A 22,499-nucleotide genomic window follows, 5' to 3' on the forward strand; every position below is an offset into this window, starting at 1 on the left:
AGACTTATCAATATGCTGTGAATACTGGATTACATCCACTCAGTAAGAGCAAAGGCATACAGATCAGAATTCTTAGATAACAAAAAGGAATAAACTGAGTATAGTAATGGAAAGATATTCACTTCTAAATATTCATTGCTGCTATATCAAGCTAAAAGACTTATTTATATTTATACATTGAAGCATATCTCAGATGATATAGTAATCTAAAATTTTAGTGCCATGAGAGAAGTCTATGGTCTCAGCACCAAAAGATCTGGTGGCTTGAGGAGCAGACGTGGCATTGGAGTTCTCTCAGTGCTACCACAGCCATGACCTTCAAGTGTCATTATTTTAAAAACTGGATAAAGTTTGTTGCTGTTCCCTTCTATATCCTTGCCTCCTTGTCAGAGCTGCTAATGAAGCCTTCTCTTAATAGTAGTTACTATGGTATTGGTGATGTGGATATATTCATCACCAAGCCTTGCTGTGATACAATTGGCTGGGGCCAGATGGGGCACGTGCAGTGAAAATTATGTTTATTTGACTACAGCTGAAGATCAGCACCAAGACATACTAATTTTCTTTACATGGTACAATCTAAACTATTTAATTTAATAGTCAGTTATTTGTCTACCACACAGTAGAAAGGAATGTAAAGGCAGTCCATTTCACCCCTGAGAAGCAGCTTTTATGGACAGGATGTTGTCACTGGAGCCAGAGGTAGTGGGGAGGCACACTGTTCCTGCCAGCTGCATGGCTTCAGCAGCACTTATGTCTGATGTCAGCATGGGGCTGCTGCTCTGTATTTGAAATGTCCTCTGGATAAAAATTTCCATCACAGCTGCCTTAACCAATTGACAGAACATTCTGTCTGAAGGTGCAGATGTGTGGCTCCCAGAGCAGAGATGGATAGCTGCTATCAGTACCAGAAGAAAATGAGCCTGTCTCCCAACCATAAACTGAAACATGTTCTCACGATCAAAGATGAGAAACAACGTTCACCCTTAGGAAGGAGGAGACTCCTTTTTTTTCCATACTGATTTCCTATTCTGATGTAGACTAAATACCTAAACACACACACTATTGAGAGTGTCATGGAAATAGATTTTAATAACTTGTATTGTAAAGACATCTTATTTCGATGGCTCTCAGAGAATAGTGGGAAATCCTGGAATAATCAGATTAATGTCTGTAGAATATTAAAGAATAAAACAGCCCATACTTTCCAACAGATAGCTGCCATTATAAACCTCTCCTTGCTTATTTTGCTTTTTCTTTTGCCTGTCATATCAGAGAAACCCTTTGAAAATATGGAGTAAATATGACTCAGACTAGCAGAGAACTTGACAGAGCTGCTGAAGCTCTTTGGTGGCAGTAGAACTACTCACAGCACGAGGGAGACACAGGTTAAAAACATCTGTTCTGAGGATACTGCAGATCAGCATTATTTTTCAAGAGGACTGAAGACTGCAAGGCAAACCTTTTGTTCAAAAGCTAAAGGGAAACTTTGATACATGCAAGAATTTCACTTAAAAAGCCACCACTGTTTTGGTGAGCTGTACAATTTATTATGCACCATTTATCAACCTAGGAGCGTATCCAGGTCATTACAAATTTGATGTTTGCTTACTCAGTGATACTGCTTCCTGTACATATTTCAGTGACAAAAAATAATTCTCCTGCTGTGTTACTCCCAGTCAGACCAACAAAAACTGAAGAAACTGAACTGAATTTTATTCTAGGGATTGGATCAGTTGCAATTTTTGATGAATTCTTTTACAGTTAATTCATAGCTGAAGAGCAAGACAAAGGCCAGAATTCTAGGCAAAATACAGAAACTCAGAGAATGGAAATCCATGATTTAAAGATGTTTGTATAACCTCTTCTCAAAACATAGACCTTCATTTGCAGTTCTGCAATCTCCTGCCAAAGTAAAACCTTAGTAACAGTCACATCCAGATGCTATCTTAAAATTTTTAATTACAAAGTATTTCCTTCTATACAGTGTCCCTTAAGGGAAGATGAAATTTGTGATATCATTTCAAAACATTGGTATTATAAAAACCAATAAATATGTCATTTTCTTACTTGACATCTTTGACTAGATTATGAGATTTTATGTTGATCTTAATTTTGACGCTGATAAACAGGCAACATTTAAAAAAAATACAGTAAAGTAGGATAATCTGGAATCACAGTGACAAGATATAAAATGCCCCAATGTTACTTAATGAACCATTTTTCATTGTCTTGCATTCTCAGATACACAAATTGAAGGAACTCCCCTAAAGCGTAAACCAGCCCAAGCAAACAATGTAAGATGAGGTTTTCCGAGATTTACCTGCTCTCTACTGGCCTTTATCTATTCACCTGCAAACAAGGCTCAGTGCTTGTGATATGTTGCTATCAAATTTGCAGATTCTAGATTAGTGAAATGAGAGGATATTGTTTTCTGTCATTCAATAAAGTTATTCCATTGACTTAACAGAATTTGTATGATTACAATTCCTCTAGTGTTTCATGAAAGCAGAATAATTTACACTGTAGTAATATATTCAGCCATGGTTGACAACAGCATTAAATAAAATGCTGCTTCCTTTAACTGAGGTATCAAAAAGAACCAGAAAGGGCAAAAGAAAAGGGAAAAAGTAAATAAAATTATACCTCATGGAAAGAGAAAGCTCTTGATGAAAAGAAAATAAATTTTGAAATTGTGACAACTGAATAGTAAAGCACAGTAGAATCAGATGAATCAGAACACCCTGGGCAAAAAAAACACAGTGTGTACTCCTTAAAGAAGAAAACTCTACTGAAATAAAGGAGCAGATAAAGAACTGTAAGAATCAAAGCACATATTAAGTATGTTGAAAACCATTTACAGAACAGGAATCCTAATTCCAAACAAGTGCCTTTGCTATTTATTAAGCTGCTCAAAAAAAAGGACATTTTTTAGTTAAAACATTAATGTTCCAAGATGATACATATACAGCAGAAAGATAAATATGTGCCCATTCCTCATCAGAATTTCATCTGACTTCTAAGAAAGAAACTAGACTGGAAAACTGATGGGACACAGAGCTAAACATTTCCCCCTAGAATTACCACAGTAAAATACAGAGAAACTGCAGAGGCAACTAGGGTTGTCATATGTTTAATTTCCTTTGTCTTCTACTTCCATACCAGTGTGTGAAAATATGAAGGTAACATAGAAGCTCCTCAGGACCCTAACATCTGTACATTGTTATTAGTAAAGTACAAAAAAATCTGGTTTTCTCTTCTATCCCATTTATAACATAATTGCTTCCTAGCTCAGCCTCTGTTACTAATTCTAAATGAATGTTGTCAAATTGCAAAGTGCATATTGTTGTCAGTATAACCTGTTATTACACGCTAATACTGTGTGTTAATGAAGTGTTAAATATCCAGAGCTGCCAACACCTTGATCCAAGGGAATATGAACACTATGAAATAGATGTGATACATGGCTAAAATGATAAAAATTATTGATCATTTCTTGAATGAATTTTAATATAAATTAAGTATATATTTCTACATGAAGATATCTAAATAATCTAAAGGGCCAGATCTTGGCTTCCACCTCTCTACCTTAATTTCTTGTAAACTGTAAATTCTCTTTCTTTTGGGTTCAATCCTCCAAAGTGTTGCAGCTACATTGAAAAGGCTGCACACTCTTGCTTTGTACTTGATAATAATAGTGTTCAACACTTTGTAAGCTCATGTCTTGAATAATCAAACTTATTGATATCAGTAGCCTTATTCAATATTTAAAATTGCAGTTTAGAAATGTACTCATTTTTCATGTGAAGAAAGGAATATGATGAAAGTCTACAGGGCAGTGATGTGCCTCAGAAATCATTCTACTGAAATGAATTACTTTTTTGACTGAGTAACTTCAGAAGGCATTCACATCAATATGGTTTATAAGACGTGGAAAGGAAAATTGACAAGAATTCTTTGGAAAATAGAAGCAGTACTTTCTCACCACTTCATAAACACTGAAATATACATTCTTTTATGTAAGGATGAGTGAAGGGGTTGAGATGTTCCTTGCCATCCAGCCTTTTTAAAGGAATCAATCTTACTGAAAACCACAAAGATGCAAAGGTATCAAATGTAAAAGGAAATGACATCGTTGAGTGTGGACTGTGCTGTCACAGAAGGAGCACATTAGGACAAGCAATACTACTTTTATTAGTAGCTGTCCTTTCTAGGAGATTGCTTAACTCAGCCCATTTAACAACCTGTTCCTTGCTTTTACTTTTCAAAATGCATTGACATTTGCCCTTCTTATTTCTGGATGCAGCCAAACAAATCCAATAGACTGGGTCCAAGTATGGAAAACAGCAGTGTCATAAAGCTTAATTTCAATAACAAGCTTCAGCAGCTCAGAAAATGCATACTCTTCATTCCTCTTACAATGGAAAGAAGTATCATTTAGCCTCTAACAAGGAAAGAGGTAATGAGATAAAGATTTAATGCTTGTGTTTATAGGAGGCCTGTGTGAGATTATCAACTGGAGCACAGTTTGGTTTTGTTTGGTGGGCTTTTGAAGGGGTTTTTTGGTCACATTTGAAAGTAAAAATTTAAATTTCTTGAATATAGATTACTAACAATTTCTTTTAAAAAGAATAGTATACTGGTTCAAAAGAATCTGTGCAGTAAACATTATGTACATGTCTTCATGCAGCTAAATATCAAAAGTTGTTTTCTTCACTTGTAAAGTTATTACATTTTTCTCTTCTGTTCTTCCACACAATAACAATAGGGATTTTTCACATTCCCATGACATATTTTTCATTAATAGAGACTAATGTTCTTTGTGTCAGTGCTGTTCTAACAGAAGAAAAAATAAGGTCTGGAATATGGTCCAGCTGCCAAACTGGGAACAGCACCTAATAATTTGAGTAGATCTAACTTAGTGCTTGGTTCCTAAGTCAGTGGCTCTGAAACAGTGACATAAGAGTCTTTACTTATTTTTTGCATTACTCCCACATCATCAGCCAGTGAGGAAGCAGGAGCTGCAAGGTAGGTCGGACTTCTTCCTATTTCCCCTCAGCCAAGATTGATTCCAGCACCACTGGCTGCAGTAACTCCTTTGACCCTTGCAGTTTGCATTCCATCAGTTCTGGTCCTCCTGCTTTTTTATCTCCAGCAAGGATGAGGGAATAGGATTCAGGAAGAATGTCAGGAGTGAATCCAAAAGTCTGAAAGCCATCACATTTAGTTGCAGTTACTGAGAGGCTTGGCTAGTTGTCACTTTTATTCATTTTGAGAAAAAATAAATGTCTGTAATTCTTTGCTCTCTGTGACCACTGAGAGTTTTATGGAACAGAAGCTCTTTCTCCATTTGAGAGGTTATCCAGCAAAAGAATAATTACCTCTGATGAGCTCTCTGAAAAAACAAACTTACCTTTTTGTGACAAATATGCAAAATTATCAAACAACTGAGAATTGCGGCATTTATAGTAATGCAAGATCTTTGAAAGACGGTAAAGAAATAATGCATTTAAATCTGCAAAATATTATCTTCAGCTGTAAAAATTTGGTGCAACAGATACTATTTAGCTATGTTACATGGCAAAGCACAGCTTTAAGAAGTATTACTGCACTTTTCCATTTATCTTTCAACTCTGCCTATATTTCATTATTATTTCTACTCATGACTCATAGTATTTCTACATTTTTCGACAAAGATTGACATATCTCATTTATTTTCCCACCAGAAACCTTTCCTATGCATTTCCACAGCCAGATATTAGTTTCTTTTAAATAGTATATAGGCTTAAGGCCCTATTTTTCCAAATTCTAAAATTCAAAGCTCTGGGAGCTGCTATACTACATGTACATCCCATCAGTAGACCACAGGATATGTAATAATATTTCCATACTGAGTAAAGGCTCCCTATTATGTCTGTGTGTGTATATATATATATATATATATATCTAACCACATATGTGGGCCGATCAGTTTGCAAACAACTGAACTCACTCATTTATAAGCAGACTTTTCATCCAGTCATTGGTTTTTTTACCAAATATTATGTTAGATTGTTTGAAACTGATTCTTCTCTTCCCATCCAATACACAAACAACATAAAGAAGCCTTAGGTGAAAGAAGCATGAGGGAACTCTCTGGTGCTTTTGTTCTCATTCCCATGAGAATGATTGTGTTTCTGATCCATTGCTGCACAGTGAAAGTTCAAATTAAAGATTTTGCACTTAGGATGAATAACAGAAACATTAAAATTTACTTCAAGTATAGCAAAACTGTAAGTTTAACTTACTGTCCTATATGCCCATGTGTTATTTAGTCAGGTTTACATACTCAATACATTTTCCCAAAGGCTATTGCAGATTTACAGTGCATTCTGCTTTCCTGAAGTACTTGCTTGTCTACAAAGTACTATTGATAAAAATTAGATATCAAACAAATGAGATGGGTGTCAGAAACTTATAAATAATGAATTGAATGGTAGTTTACTAATAAATATTACAGAAAAGACCAATAGGTTCCAAAAGAGTATTTCCCATATAGCTTCTTATTTAAAGTGCAAGAGTGTGATGCTGTTTAGAAGGCTGAATTATATTTATCTGGATTTCTAATTAGTCCAGCTATTAACCTTTTCTCCAGTTTCTCTCTTTGGTGATATACGGTACTATAAATTCCATAAGAGATTACCTTGCAGAAAATATGTTTTTTCATAAATGCCCCATGCATATTTCATAATCACTTTTAATTTATTTATTCTCCATCTGATTCTCTACTGTCTTATACTGATGCAGTTTTACCTGTGTAAGATGGATACAAACAGAATTTTGTGGTCACTTAAAGAAAATATGCCCTTTTTTTTTTCTTATTTTTTTGCCTTTTTTTTAAATTAATATGGATTACAGAGCTTCCAAAGGGTTGAGGCAGTTCAGAACTTCAGGTGTGGAGTAATGTACCTAGCAGAAATTGCAGGCTGACCTAAGGCACTAAATCTCTGTGTAACAAAATTATCAAGTCTTATTCCTCCTGAGCCCACAGTTGCCCAAGCAGAAGTGTGTATAGATATGTATCTATATATTTGTGTATACACACACATATATACACAAATATATATATATCTATGCAAAGATCTCTGCAGGTGACCAAGATTTCTGCACCCAGATCTCTAAATGGTTTATTTTTAAAGAAGTTGCATCAGAACCTTCTGCTCAGAGCTGATGAAAGCCAGTAAATGGGTGCCCATTAATGCTGCATTAGCATTGTAAAACGGCTGCACTTCACAAAAGCCTGCCAGAACACGACCCAGTCTGGACTCTTAAAATGGCTGCACATGTATTTGTAATTTGCCATCCATTCAGAAGGTGAAAAAAGGAGAGATCAAATTATCTAACTCTTCACAGGAACTTCTGAAAAACCAAACACAATGTTGTTGTGCTGGAACAGTTTCAAACATATCTGTAAACTCAAAATGCTTGTTTTAAAGATATTTTAATTAATTGTTCTGTTACTTCATATTTTTTAGAACAGTAGGTTGATGTCTATAAGGATTTCAGAAGTCAAAACTGACAGTACATATTTAACTATCATAACCACCCAGCAATTACATTTAGCTTCTGCATTCTCATCTAACTAGCCCTGCAATCTAGGAACTTCTCTGCATATTGGGATTTCTGTAAAAGTTAGTATTAATGAAATAGAGTTTTAAATTTCCCTAGGCTCAATCTAGACATTAAGAATATAAATGTAAATTAGCAGGGAAGAGCAAGCAGCCTTGAATACTAACATTTTCATCCCATAACTTTTAGTTAAAAATGTGCTACAGAATGTGGGATCCAGCTTTCTGCAACTGGCACCCTCAAATTCCAATAATAATTATCAGAATATTTCTGTAATTGTCTGTGTGCTTGCTATAGCACTGTAAGACTCAGACACCCTCCAGTTACAGATTATTACTGTCTGTCTGATAAATAATTCCTGTCCAATTCCATTTTGACTTAAGACTGTTTCTAAAAAGATTCCTTTCTGCTTAAAAAAAAATCCAGTTATAGAACAAATGTGGCCACAATATTCTACTTATTTCACTTTTTACTGGCAAGACAAATCTTGCAAATTCATTGCCTTTTCCTGGCATTTTTATAGCCACCTGCAGTGCTTATTTTCATTGCAGTGTATTTTGTATGATCATGGGTGTCCACACTCTGCTTTCCTTGACTCTCTATCCCCATCACCACTGACAGTATGTTCTGATGGGAGGCAAGTGAAAAAAAAATAGTGGGAATATTTAGCTTGTACATGTGCTCTTACTTCAAACTATTGACATGGTTAGTAGTGAAGCACCAATTCTAGTTATAAAACCTGAGATTTTTATACTTGAAGAACGGCCCCTTTTAAAACTTCACAGTGATTAAACACTCACTATTTGTTATGACCAGCTGCATAATCTAACTCTTTACTCACTCAGAATCAATAATCTCTTTCAATATCTGCTGATAGCAATGACCATAACTAGAAGACAGTAAGGGCTGGAAGGACAATGATGATATAAACCTCACTTGAAGTGCTGAAAAAATGATTGTATTATTTCGTATTCAGGAGTATTATCTCGTTGGAACAATTGGGTTGAATAAATTAAAAGGAATAGTTTGTTATAATAGAGTGACTGTGAATGCTTTATATGAAAGGGGTTTTATCCTGTTTTCTTTTGGTGTAATGAAAAAAGTGATGGATCATAGAACTAAAAAATAAGCTGGAAGGGATCCCAAGAAATTTTTGATCTTACTCCCACTGGGAGCCTGGACCTTTCAAGTTTGAATATTCCCAAAGATAAGACCCCTCCTGGCAACATGTTCCAGTATTTCCACGATGAAAACATTTCTCATAATATCTAGCTGTAATTTCTCATGTGTGCCTGTTGCCTTTTTTCCTGTCCCATGCTGCTGAACTCACTCCAGAAAGTTACTGTCTGCCTTGTACTAGGGGAGCTCTAAACCATCTGTCAGGTGTGGACTCAGACATCCTGCAGAGAGGCACAGCATGGCTTCCCCACCTGCTGGATGCAGCCTGGCCTGCTGTCCTTCAGGGATATTTTGCTAATTCTTGTTCAGTTTGTTCCTCAGGATTCCCAGGTGCTCCTGCTGTCCTGCCTCACCTCTGCACTGTACAGGCTCATGACTCCTTTCCACTCACATGCAGGACTTGACCCTGAGTGAACTTCCTGAGGGTCCTGCGAGCCCTGGGCTGTGCAGGGACCACCCCTCTCCACTTGCTATTATTCACAAATTTGCCAAGTGTACACTCTTGCCCACTGTTGAGGCTGTTAATAAAGGCATTATATGTTCTTCTGACATCAATAGAAGATAAGGAATCTGACAGGTATCCATGTGGATGGATGAATGGTTGATTGCAGTGTGTTCCTGTTTTTCCAAGGAACTATAAGAATTGACAATATTTTAAAAGATTAAAACCTTCTTAATGAATCTTGAATAAAGAAATATATCTAGATTTTCCTGAACACCTGCATGATCATGATGCAAGCCTCAGAAGAGTTTGTGTGAAATATGTCTAAATTTATTACCTCAAAAAAACCCATGTCCATCAGTTTCAATCTGCAGTTTTTGTGGGAGTAATTTGAGTGATTTTGCTAACAAGCACAAAGCTGAAAAAAAAATGGAATTCCTTTGTAAAAATTTGAAACTCTCTATTTGCTCTAGTGTAAGTGATGCTAAGGGATGAAGATATCTGACAATCTTCTACACCAACCTTTGTCATTTTCAATAAGTATTCCAGAAATTTGCTAATGGATTGTATCCTAAACTTTGGGTCATTTGGTTTGTTTCATTTGAGTTGAATTTCTGTTCTGATTTTGTTTGGTTGGTTTTATCTCATAGATAACGTATTTTTTAGCACAGCATCCTTTTTTATGTTACTTATCAATTTTCTGATAGTTTCAGCCTCAGTTCTGAAGACAGTTTGATGTCTTCCTATCAAGTGAATTTTGGGTACAATATTTGAAGTTGCTAGAGAACAGTAGCGAATTAGTCCAGCATGACTCTCAATTACCTTTGTTATAGGACAATTGGGATACTAACCTAGGCCATAAATTTTATTGCAGTTTCTTACAAAAGTGAAGGTGAACATGAAAATTCAAGGCATCACAATTGTCAGTGAGATGCCTCTTAAAAACCATTTAGTTTAAAAGCATTTGACATAATTTAAAAGACATTTTTTGCAAGCTTGCCTCCTAGGAAGCACTTGGGAGTCTAAGTAAAATTTGAATGTTTATGTTTTAAAGCACTTTTAATGCAAGAAATCTGTGTATAATTATCTCTAATTAGTCATCTCTTCCACTGAGACTTATACTAAGCATTTAGTTTTCCTCTACAGTAGCTATTTCCCAGGCTTTAATAACTAGGACTGTCTTACAAGCTGATCTCAGGATCAGATTTCAAACTCATCTTATTCCATTCTACCTGTTGCTTCAGGACATTTCTTAATGAGGCCAGAGTTACTTTCATGTCTAATTAAGCTGAAGAGATTAAGATATTTAGGTCTTGTTTTTGTATACTCTCCTAAGGGAAAAGTAAATACATAAGCAACAGAGATCAGCAGAAATACAAGAAAGAAGAAAAGCAGCAGGAACACAGGGGATTATTATGTAATATAAGGGAGCAGGAAAAGGCTGGGTAGATTATCCTTCCTAAAGTATGTTCACTTGTGTCAAAAAAATATTGCACTGAACTGTGAATTCTCCCTAACGTGATAATGTGTATTTATCAGATGAACCTAAAAGAGAAATATGGAAGAAGGGACTTTATGTCTTTATAAAATATATCTGAAAACAGATCCTGATTAGGATTTCCTATTTATATAATAAACTGGAAGGTAACCATGAGACTGATGAAACAAAGTATCCAAAATACTCTATTAGAAATGCCTTTGTTTTTTATGTTCCTTATCTTCTCCAGTGTCAGCTTTCAATGCAATGAGAAGTTTATTATTTCATTTGGGAAAGAAACGATCCCTGTTTTATGGAAGCTTAATCTCTCTTCAGAAGTGCTTTACCTCAGTTCCACCCTAATGGGCAAGTGGATAGACTCAAACCTCTTTTAGCATGCATTCATATTCCAGAATGCACATTTCAATTGAATATTTTTCAACAATGTTTTTTAATAGTCATCTTTCTTAGTAAAAGGTCTTTCAAATCTTCTCGTTTAGGTATAGCTTTCTGCAGTACCAAAGAAGTTCCCTGTAAAGGCAGCAAAGCATTTAAACTAATCTTTTCATAACTCCAGCTCCTTTCAATTACCTGGCGGTATAGTTATTTATACATTTTGCAAGTTGCTTTCATGTGAATTTATGGGTTTTCTCAATTTTTTCTTAAGATCTGAAAATATATGGATGCTCTTACATTTTTTTGCCTTTTTATTCATGACCTAGAATTCATTTTTATTTGGGTCTTGGAGGGAAGCTGGGAGATCCAACTGGTCTGTTTGGAGGGTTCTGGAATTCAAACCAAAATAATGAAGAAAAAAGTTCTCTATGTCAGTTGGAAATTGACTTTTTTCCCTCAGTTTATCAAAAAAAGAAAACCCAAGAGTTTAATTTTAAACAAAATTTTTTTATCTTAATAGATAATATTTCTTATAATTAACTTAAGGCAAATGAAATAGCTGGAACTACGCATCGGCGGCCACCACCCAAGCCAGGCTTCCTGGGAAGTGGCGAATCAGCCCCGGTGCCAGGAGCATCAGCACCACCTTGTGTTCATGGGATGGGAAAATCAGCCCGGAACACGCCTCCCCAGGCATCGAAACCGCAGCGCTTCCTCTGCTCCCCATAGCAAGCTAACGAAGGAGCCATATTTGTGAGAAAGATGCATAATTTTTGCTACTGCAAGTTTAGAATAATCGATATATCCAAGTATATGAGAATTTATCAGGAAACTTGCTTGCATTTTTGGTTAGACAGCGGCCACAGCACATGAACAGCCCAACTATTGCCAGATTTTTTCAGTAGGCATCTTGCAACAAGATAGCATAGAGGTGAATTTTGTGACAATGTTTTGCAGTTATTTACAGGAGTTCTTTCTGAATGTGAGACATGACACTGTAAAACCTATTTTTTCTTTGAAATTTTAAAAAGGGAACAAAGGAGATCGGTGTCATATAGTGATGGAGAGCCTTGAGAGAGAGTCAGTATCATGTTTGGATTCCTCTTTCATAGCCTGTAAACATCCTACAAGGCAGTGCTGCTTCCTTCAGTCTTTTGCATGGTAGAAGCTGTTCTGTAAACAAATCTATTTCTGGTACATTTTTCCACCAACTTGACTATGAAAATGCATCAGTTTTCATTTCTTTTTCAAAAAAATCCACTTCTCTCTATCCATTTGGTTCTGGGAGTACAGTTTCTGGAAAGAAATATCTCACCAGAAATTGCAGTTACTTCTCTTTTAGCTCTACTATATGAAGTACGGTTTCTAGCAGAAATTCTGGGGCAGAACCCGTTCAAGAACTGGTAATAATATGAGAAAGCAATTTCATAGAGAGTTTTCTACACCTCAGTGTATTTAGCCTAGCTTAACAAAAGTCAGGTCTGCCATCTGAGAATGAAACAGAATAGCAACTGTCCCTACTTTCTGGCCCCTTCTTTTGGTCTAGAAATTAAAAATTTCTGATTGGTGTTTCACAGCTCACTTTCACCTTTCTCATCTTTAAAAATTGAATGTTCCCAGATTAAGTGCAAGACCTTGTGCCTGTATGTCACTTTAGTGCGATGTATCGATTTTCAGTACACACATAACTAGAGAAACATATAATGACATGGTATGCTCATAAGTGTTAAAAAAATTATCCTGATTCTTGTTTACCCTCCAGTTTGTGCATCATTACAGAGAATTTGCATCGGGGAAAGTTCAACTTCTGTTTTGTTCATCTTTACATCCACACCTCATGCACTTCTTTCAGACTGATGTAAGGTATCATTTTAAAAAATGGATATTTTCCAAACCCACGGTGCAAACTCTGCATGATGGATCGGTCTCATTAGTTTTATCAAGTATAAACCTGGGTTTTAAAAAAACAATGCAACCTTGTGTGATATGGTTGGGATCCCATGTTGATGTACACCAACAGGCTCTTCCTCAACAGTGTCTTTTAGAGGTTGACAATGTCTCTAATGTCCTTGTAATTTTTCTCCCTGTTCCAAAAGAGGCAGGGCACTGTTATTAGTGCTACTCAGTCCCTTCTGTCACTTTCTGTCAGACAGCTGGGATCTCAATGCCCTTTATATTTGGGTAGTTTGCTAGCAGTATTAAGGGACTTACTGTAAATATTCCATCACCTTTCTGAAATAGTTTTTTTCTGTTGAAAAGACAGAAAGAAACGAAGTCCAGTACCTGACAGGTCAATGACAGAGCTGTAAGAAAAACTTTTTACAAGGACATGGAGTGACAGGACAGGGGGAATGGCTTCAAGCTGCCTAAGGACAGGTTTAGATGAGGTATTAAGAGGACCTTCTTTGCTGTGAGGGTGGTGAGGCACTGGCACAGCTTGCCCAGGGGGCTGTGAATGCCCCATCCCTGCAGTACTCAAGGTCAGACTGGATGGAGCTCTGAACAACCTGGTCTAGTGAAAGGTGACCCTGTGCATGGCAGAGGGTTGGAATGAAATGGTCTTTAAAGGTCCCTTCCAATAAAAACTATTCTGTGATCCTATGAAGTTGAACCTTGTATTTTGTGTATTTAGCATTGGGATGTGGCTGACCTCTTGCCTGAGTGTTTTAAAGCCTGTTAACTGTAAGAAGGAGTAACTTCCACAAATGGCAAATCAAACAACCACTTCAACTGTTTAGGGAAGTGTCATGTCTCACAGTCATCAGGAAAGCAGTCTAGTATAAACTGGAAAAATTCCCCAGAATTTCAGAGAAGTTTTTGAGGAATTCATCTGATTGAAACAATAGAGGCACAAAGAGGAACTTTCAGCATCTCAGAAGCATAGACTGACAGAACTTTGGTGAATGGTGATAATCCTACCCCGGGTGGGTTGAAAAGGTCCTCTTCAGCTGTGAGACCAGCAGCTGTGTCTCAGGTCTCAACTCAGATTGTTGCAATGCAGTCAATGATCTTTATTCCTACAGGAGGCATGAAAATAACTTCAAAACAGTGCTTCAGCATAACTCACCAGGTAGAGACAATGATTCACTCAGGAGGCTCATCTGAACTTGAGTGAGCCAAAAGGTGTCAAGCCAGTCCTTAGCAGCAGTGTTGCACCTGTGCACTTGAGATAGCTTCTCCTGCTACTTACAGAGAAAATCTCCACTGCAGAGAGCTGTAATACTATATAAACCTACTTGTGTAAGAAAACTTCATTTGGCACCAGCATATCTAGCAATTTTTACTTGTTGCTTTCTTTTAAACTAGTTTGGTAGGCTTGGCTGTGAAATCAGAGGGTCAGAATTCTTTTTTCTAAATGCATTTAGGTTTGATGTGCTTAAGGACTCTAGTTTCCAGGTATAAAAATATTCATCCTGATTCTTGGAAAGCTCTGTATCTGTTACTTCTACTGGAACATTTCCCCATAACTCTTATTATCCCACAGGATGCCCACAGGGATCTGCTCCTATTTCTGTTGGACCTTGCATGTAACACACCTGAAATTTCACACTTTCTTCTGCATCATTCTCATGGAATAATACAGAGTATCTGTGTGGTTCTCAAAGCAGATCTTTTGAGTTTTTTTAACTCATTAGGGAACATCCATGGGTATCTGAAATTACCATATATATGTATATAATATACACACACATATTCATCAGACACTCCACTTGATACCTGGCAACAATTTTCCACTGCTGAGTGGGTCCACTTTGTTTCATTTTCCTCAGCAGTGGCTGAAGAGACAGAGGTAGAATTGAACATCCACCTCCAACGGTTATCTTTTTATGCCTTCCCTTGATGAGGCTATCATCTTTTTATGACTACTATATGTTAATGACTACAACAGGCAATTCTATAGGATTCCAAGAAGAAGAATTAATATTAATTTGTGTTCCTTGTCTGCCCACAGCAGACCAATATTTACTTGACTTTGGTACTATCTTAAACCCTGGAATCCAGATGGGTCAGCTGTCTTGGTTTATGTTTCTGTGGCTAACATGGTGACTTCATTCAAGACCTTTTTCTTTCTTTGGTTTTGAGTTCAATCCATGGTATCAAATTTTTGTGTAAATGAAAAACAAATGGTAAAGTCTGTCCAGAGAGAGAAGAAACCAAAACAAACGTCTACTGGGAAGGAAATTTACGTTTTACTTTAGGCTCAGAAGAACTCAGACTGATCTATTCTGCTGAAGAATGACTCTATCTACCAGGACTAAATCACAGAAATTTGAGAGGACTGTTTTGGCTTAAAATAATTAACTTCTAGAAATAGTTAATGATGAATATTGTTGAATAGCTTCAAGATTATTGAGAAATAGATTTGGTTACTTCTGGCTTTTCTGGGCTTCGTATGAAAGTAATGTATAGAATAACATGATTTTACCTAATTTATTGTTTTTTATTTATGCATTCCATGATATTATATATGTACCTTGAAGATGTTATTTTCCCCAAATACTTATGTAAACACCATAAACTATCCAAATGAATTACGTTCTGGGCCACAGTACATAGTAAACAAAAGGACTCCACTTTGGGTGGTCTGTGCAGAAACTTACGAACGACTTACGAAACCTACGAGGAAGTAACAACAATAGTGAATTGCATGCTTTTTCCCAATGTTTTCCTGGGACTGAATGCACAAGCTAAATGACGTAAATAACCTCAGTGACTTTTAGGAATTGATAAGTATGTGTATGCAGTATCCATGTGAACATAGACCAGGATGGAGACAGACTGATGAGCCAGGTCCAGCCTCAGAGGCACACCTTTTCCAGTTCCTTGCATTTCTTCAGCACAACACAATTTTTACGAGTAAGTGCTGCTGCAGAATTAGCTGCTATGAAAAGAGCAGGTGGTAATAACCTTTACACCTTGTATGCTTTCTTGAGTATAAATCGTGTAGAAATGATGAAATTATAGAGATCATCACCAGCTGAAGTTCCCCTCCACTAACACTGTTATCCCTCCGGGACGCTTAATTGAGGTGGCCACCGGAGATCCCCACTTTAATAAACTCAGATCGCGAAAGGAAAGCTGCTGAAGCACCTTGTATAAATCAGCATCCCTCTCCCAAGCCTTGATTCCACTACCGGTCTGATTTCCCCAGCAAAGTAAATTATTTAGGTGTTCTGCGCTACATCCCGAGGCAGAGGCCCGCCGGTGCGGCGTTCTTTCCTCCATTTCCCCGGGACGAGCGGCGAGCTGGGGCAGCATCCCTCCCTGAGGCGAGCGGAGCCGCCTCACCTGCCCGCAGACTTGCGAACTCTGCCCAAATCCTGCACGGCCACGGGCGGGGCCCCCTCAGCCGCCGCCACCGCCCGGTCCCTGCCCCGGCCCGCGCCCCCTCATTCCCTCCCTCGCTCGCTCCCGCCCGCCGCGGGGCAGCCCCGGCGCCGCTCGCGCCCCCTCAGCCCTCGCCCGCCGAGGTCGGCGCGAGGCGGCTCGAGGCGCGGCGGCGGGCAAGGCGCCTGCGCAGCTCTCCCGGGCATGCTCATTAACAGCGGAGGAGCCGAAAAGGGGAAAAAAAAAAAGAGAGAAAAAAAAGAAAAATCCCACCCTGAGAGCGAGCGGCGCCGCTGACACTACACCCGCCGGAGAACAGCGGCGGCGGCAGCAGCGGCGGGGCTGCGTCGCGCCGGCCCCGCGTCCCTTCACGCCTCGGCTCCCAGCGCCCGCCGCGGGCAGCTGCGGGGCGAGCCGCGGTAGCAGCAGCCGGCGCGTCCCCCCGGCGGGGCGGAGGGGCCAGGGCGGGCTGCGGGGGAGCCGCCGGCAGCGGCGATGTGGATTTATACTGGCCCGCGCCGCAGCCGCCGGGGAGCGGGGCGCGGGCACCGCACCTAGAGGCGATGGGCGAAGCCGTCGGCGGGGCTGAGCCGGGGCGCTGCTGAAAGTTCAGCCGGTGGCCGCGCTCGGTAAGTTTGCCGGGGAGGCGGGAGCGGCGCCGCGGGCGCCCGAACTTCGCGTTTCGCGGGGGGCAGCGGCGTCCGAGCCGGGGCGGCGAGGGGAGCGCCGGGCGCCGCCGGGGGTGCCTTGCCCCGCCGGAGCGGGAGCCGCCGGGCGCTCCCGGAGGGGTTTTTTGGATGGCACTGGGTGTGTACGTGCGGCTCCGTGTGCGCTGCGCGGGAGCGGTGCCGGCGGGCGGCTGCCGGGCTCCGGGGCGGTGCGTGCGGGCACCGCGGGGCTGCGGGAGCGGGCGCCCGGCAGCGATGCCGCGCTCGGGGCTGAGCCCCGGCGCCCCGCACGCCTACAGCGGGTCTCGTTCGCCCGCGGTTACCGGGCGCGGTGTGTCGGCACGGAGCGGCGCTCTGACTGCCCGGCCGCGGTGCCATCGCCCCGGGCGGCAGCGGCTCCCCGTGCCCGAGGCGGAGCGGGGCGCGGCTCGGTGCGCGGCTCTCCGCGGGGTGCGGCGAAAGGCGGGGCGCTGCTGGGGGCCGGGCTCCGGCTCCGCGCTGGCGTTGCGGGGCCGCTCACATGAAAAGCCGCATCTCGGTGCGCGCAGCGTGAGGTGCATCCGCCGGGGCAGCGGGACCACGCTGCTCCCAGCTGGAGGATGGAGCAGCCTGGTGTCTCACCGCTCCTCAGGCGTAATCTGCTAAACGTGTGCTTGGTGTATTCCCTGCCGCCGGTTGTGGGATCTGGTAATCTCCTATAGTCAAGGCGTGTGTACATCCAGGCGTTACATTGCTCTGCTGTTTCCAGCTGTTTTTTCTCTAAAACACCTTACGGCTGTAGCTCGTGACTGACGGTTTAAGCTTGGTGTATGCTCAGACCAGCTGTGGATACGATTGTGGTACATAGTGAGGAACCTGCCTCTGTAGTATTAACTGTATGCTCTTACCGTGCTGAGTGGCAACGCGTTTACCTTAGCAGATCTGGGCTTTACGTGTTCTAATACTGAAATCGATGCCAAGAGCTCCCCACCTTCCCCTTTATTTGGATTAAATATATGCTACCTCTTTAGGTTGTGTAGTAACTAACTATCTTAGTGATAGTCTTTTATTGATTGTTTTCCCAATATCCAAAGGTTGTAGATACCCATCTTGATTGTGCTGATGCTTCCCTGATAATTAACGGGTCAGATACACTGACTATGGAAATAAATACCAACTGTCCGTGTGGTGGGGCAAGCATCTCAGACATCTGTGTCTCCAAATGGTTTTGCAGTAACAAACCCCCACCACTCCTACTGCCTGGATTTTACCTGTTAATTGTGAAGCTTAATGTAAAGCAGTTTGATATTTGAAGTATGGAATTGCTGGTGTTGTAGTGAGCACTTTGTGAATCACAGATAGCAAGATAAACTGTAGTAGGGGAAGAGCTATACATCAGAAGGTGAGACAGCCCCAGTAGCTTTTCTTCTTTCTTGTCCATAGTTTCTTTTCAAAGCTTATATTAAACATGACCCTTAATGCTGTGGATTAATCTCAAAACACTTTTTCACAGACAAAATGCAATCTTCCTAGTAGCCTGCTATCCCTACAGATATCATATTGATAACATAAATTCATCAGAAGTTGATACTGTAGTTTTAATATAACTGTGTGTCTTGGGGATTTTGGCTTGCTGGTTTGTTTTAAGAACTCAAATCTCTAAACTGCTGGGGATTTTAGGAACCTCTTTCAGTCTTGGGTGTTTTGTATTGTTGTTTTTGGTGTGCCTTTTTTGTTTTTTTAATCACAGTTTTGTTTTAAAGAATGGTTAGAAGTTTTCTGAATAACACATACCCAATATAATTTTTCTCTGAATATCTGATCTTAAAAAAAACCTCAATCAAAACCAAATAAGATCCCAAGAAATTTTTATTTCAAATACTGAAATAAAAATCCTTTATTTTAAAGGGAACAGTTCCTTTCAGTTGCCAATTTTTAGGTATTTAAATGATGTGTATAAATAGCAAATGAGAAAATTCTTATTAAAAGCAGCTTTTAAGAATGTGGGAATGCAAATGACTACTCTCGACACTTCAAGTAGTCAGATGTGAAAGTAAATGAACATACTGTATTGATGGCTTATGTGTAAAAAAGCCATTGAAGTGTATTCAGAGTTCTATAAAAGCAGTGTCATCTGAGGAAAACTGTGGCAAAGGAAATCTATTACTCATTTGATGTGGCATCATAGTTAAAATGGTAGTTTTGAAAACTGAAGCAATTACCTGGTTGCTCACACGTGTGCCTGTGGTCTCAAATGGAGGTGTGCAATGCTATGCTCTGCAGTAATGGTGCAGGAACAGGTAGACGTATACTTCCTTCTTTCCAATGAGATAGGAAATTTAGAGAATTGGTGTTGATGTTAATTGGAGCAGGCAGGACATTATTTCAATGTGATTCATGAGGTCTAAACGGTATGCATTTAATTTTTAAATGATCTTAATCTGAAAAATGTACAAAGAATAATGCTGCTTAATTTATCACAATCTCAGGGCTTTGAATATGGGAGAGCAGTCCTCTTCATTTGGTCAGGAATATTATTTGTTCCCATTTTACAGACTGAGAGAACGATGTACCCTGTCTTTGCTTTGGTCACAATGACTGCCAGTATCTCACAATGGCTGTATGGGACTAGATTTTGAAATGTTTTAGAGTCCAGATATAAAGTGGTGATGGTATTATAACTGAAATTCATGAGTTTCTGTTTTCTTGTCTGCTTGTTCATCGAGATGTGCCTGTTGATTGTATTTGACAGTTCAGCACAACTGAGTTAATGATAACTTTTGTGAGACCAAAAAGACTTAATACAGTTTTGCTTTTTCTCTAAAGGCCCAGTCCTGAGTCTACTGAATTGAGGTCCAAAATTTTCTGCCTTCAAAGTTGTGAAAATGATAAAGTCAAACTGTAGTTTGGTAATTGTTGGTGGAAGACAAGTTCATGGATTGTAGTCACTAACCTGTTTAGCTTCTTTAGTGTTTTAGAGTGGTGGGTGCATGAAGTACTGTAATACTTGTGCAGCCTTTATATGAGTTAAGAAAAGGAAATACCTATACTATAAAAAAAACTTCTTCCTTAATCTAAATGGACTCACATTCAGCTGGAAGCCATTACGCCTTATCCTGTTTAAGTCTTTATCGTTGATAGCAGTATTTGACTATGCTCCTTTCCTATGAACAAATAAAAATCATTCTTGTGTCACAAATTAAAATGTTTGCTGTGCTTGGGGAAACTACATTGAAGCTAAGACTTGTGAAGGTTTTGGTTCAGAAAAAAATACCGTGTTTAGAAAAAGGTTTTTGATTTTTATGATGTAAGGTTGTGTGGACATGTATTAAAGTGATGCTGTTGCTCTCCTGTAGAGGTTGATTTAGTTTTCCACTCTATTAATACAGGAAATTTACAGGTGGTTATCCAACCTTCTGTTCATCACCAGTGCTGCATTTCTGTATGATGCTGGTTTGTAACTGGTATGACAAAGAGAAAATCTCACTAGAGAGCAAAAAGCTCTGTATCTGACTTTAGTCTAGGTAGCATGCAAATCTCTCCTCTGTGGTGACAGATAGACCAACCAGCTGCCAGCATCTCAACCTTTCCATTGTTCTGCTAGACCAGCACTGCATCACTGAGGGCTTTTGTATCTTCCCAGTTTCTCAGTGATGCTCACCAAGAGCATCATCATTATTTTACCAGCTAGATACTTATTTTAAAAGATTGAGTATTTTGCTGAAGTACTGATAAGTGGCATGTTCAAAGTTTATTGAAATCAGTTAGAGGTAGACTTGTCCCTCCCTCAGCTTGCCATTTTACTAATTCACTTGTTGTGGTTTCTTGACCAAGGACACAGTACAGTAATATTTGGCTGAGCTATCACAGATGCACAGAATTATTCTGTAGCACAGCTGTAGCTGTAGGTTTTAGACTATGATAGAACTGCCAGTGGTAGCTGCCTCCAAAATGACTATCCGACATGTATCTTGCTATTGTTCTGCTTTCTGTGAATCAAACAAATAAGAAAGAGACAGAAATGTGCTATGTGTCAGTTGATCTCTATGAGTAAAATAAGAGGGAAATTATGTTAAATGGTACTTCTGTTGGATGGAAAGTAAGATTTTGATGCTGCTTAAGTAAAAAGGAGATATTAGTTATATTCTTATCTTGGCACTTTGATAAGCCTGTTCTTGAGATTCTTCTGTTGCATTTCATAATGAGACTATGCTTAAATGAGCAGATTTCAGTCCTCATCCATCTTTGCCTATGGCTGAAACCACATAAATATTAATTCCTTAAAAAAAAAAGTCTTTACTGGTAGGCTTAAAAATCAGTTCACATGGATGAAGCTGATGTCTGCCATTGCCGTCTAACTTCAGAAAAACTCCTTTTTCATTTGTTGATGTTTAAGTGTTTTTTGTTTGTTTGCTTGAAAACCTTCATACATCTAGAAATTTGATGCACTATAATGTGGGGCGATAGAATATAAGAAAAATCAAGATGGTGTAGAAAGTAATCTCACCCCTAAGGAGTTGCAGCTGGGCCAATGATCAAAGATTAGGAGCAGTCCTGACTTTATCAGGCCACAGCTGCAACCAATGAGAAGGGGCTGGGTGGCTGGGTGAGAGGGGAACTGGAGTCAGTGGCTGCTTTGTGAAGAAGAAAGAGTCAGTGCTCTGAGGAGATGCCCACGAGAAACACCAAGCAGGTGTGAAACTTTTGTGATAAGGAGACAACAGAATGGAACCCTTGCAATAAGATGACAACACTATAACATGGAAATCTTTGTGTATAAATTATAGCTGTAGTTAGCATTATGCAACATGGTAGTGCCACTAGTATTTATACTTGACAGGAGAAGTAATTTAGGTGGTTCTCTACTTTTTTTGAATAGCTTATGGGTGTTACCTGTTCATTTAATTCACTATATTAAATGCCATTGGTTTTACCTTAATGTGCCTTTAATAAATTTAAAAACCTGTTTGAGCAACGAAAAAGCACCAGAAATACAACTTTAGTGGAAATTGAAATATTAATATCAGTGATACAGGGTTAATTGAATGTCAGGAAAAAAATACCATCCAGAGGATGAAAACTCCTTTACTTGTAACTTCTACATTGAGAGTAATTTCAAGGTGTTTTAAAAGTTGAAATGAGTTCTAAAATGGTGGGGAAAATGCATCCTAAAACTGCAGTTTCTAACTTAACTGTTGCTGTTATATTTGAACACAAAATCTAAAGCCGTTTCCTGAATAATAATGAAACGAGGCATAAAAATTAATCTCCATAGAAAGTCCCTAAGGGGAAAACAAGACAGATGACTTTGTGAAGAGCATTCTGGTGTGCAAGGAGATGAGGCATTTCTCATATTCATGTTGCTGAGTAATCTTTATTTACTTACATGGAGTAAGTTTTGGTACTTCTTTCCCTTACTTTC

General features: G+C 39.3%; 1 protein-coding gene across 2 annotated transcripts in view; it reads left to right on the forward strand.

Annotated features, from left to right (window-relative positions):
* TENM1 (teneurin transmembrane protein 1) overlaps positions 1-22,499 on the forward strand; it is a 661,862-nt gene that overhangs the window by 337,249 nt on the left and 302,114 nt on the right. The window contains exon 1 of one of the 2 annotated variants that reach the window (XM_036401915.2): positions 16,766-17,059. The exons of the other annotated variant lie outside the window; for it this stretch is intronic. The gene's annotated coding sequence lies outside the window, so the exon portion shown is untranslated. Of the gene's footprint in view, positions 1-16,765; positions 17,060-22,499 lie in introns of those variants that run through there. 2 annotated transcript variants of the gene reach the window in all.

Source organism: Molothrus ater, chromosome 14 (assembly GCF_012460135.2).
Source record: "Molothrus ater isolate BHLD 08-10-18 breed brown headed cowbird chromosome 14, BPBGC_Mater_1.1, whole genome shotgun sequence".
Classification (NCBI taxonomy): Eukaryota; Metazoa; Chordata; class Aves; order Passeriformes; family Icteridae; genus Molothrus; species Molothrus ater.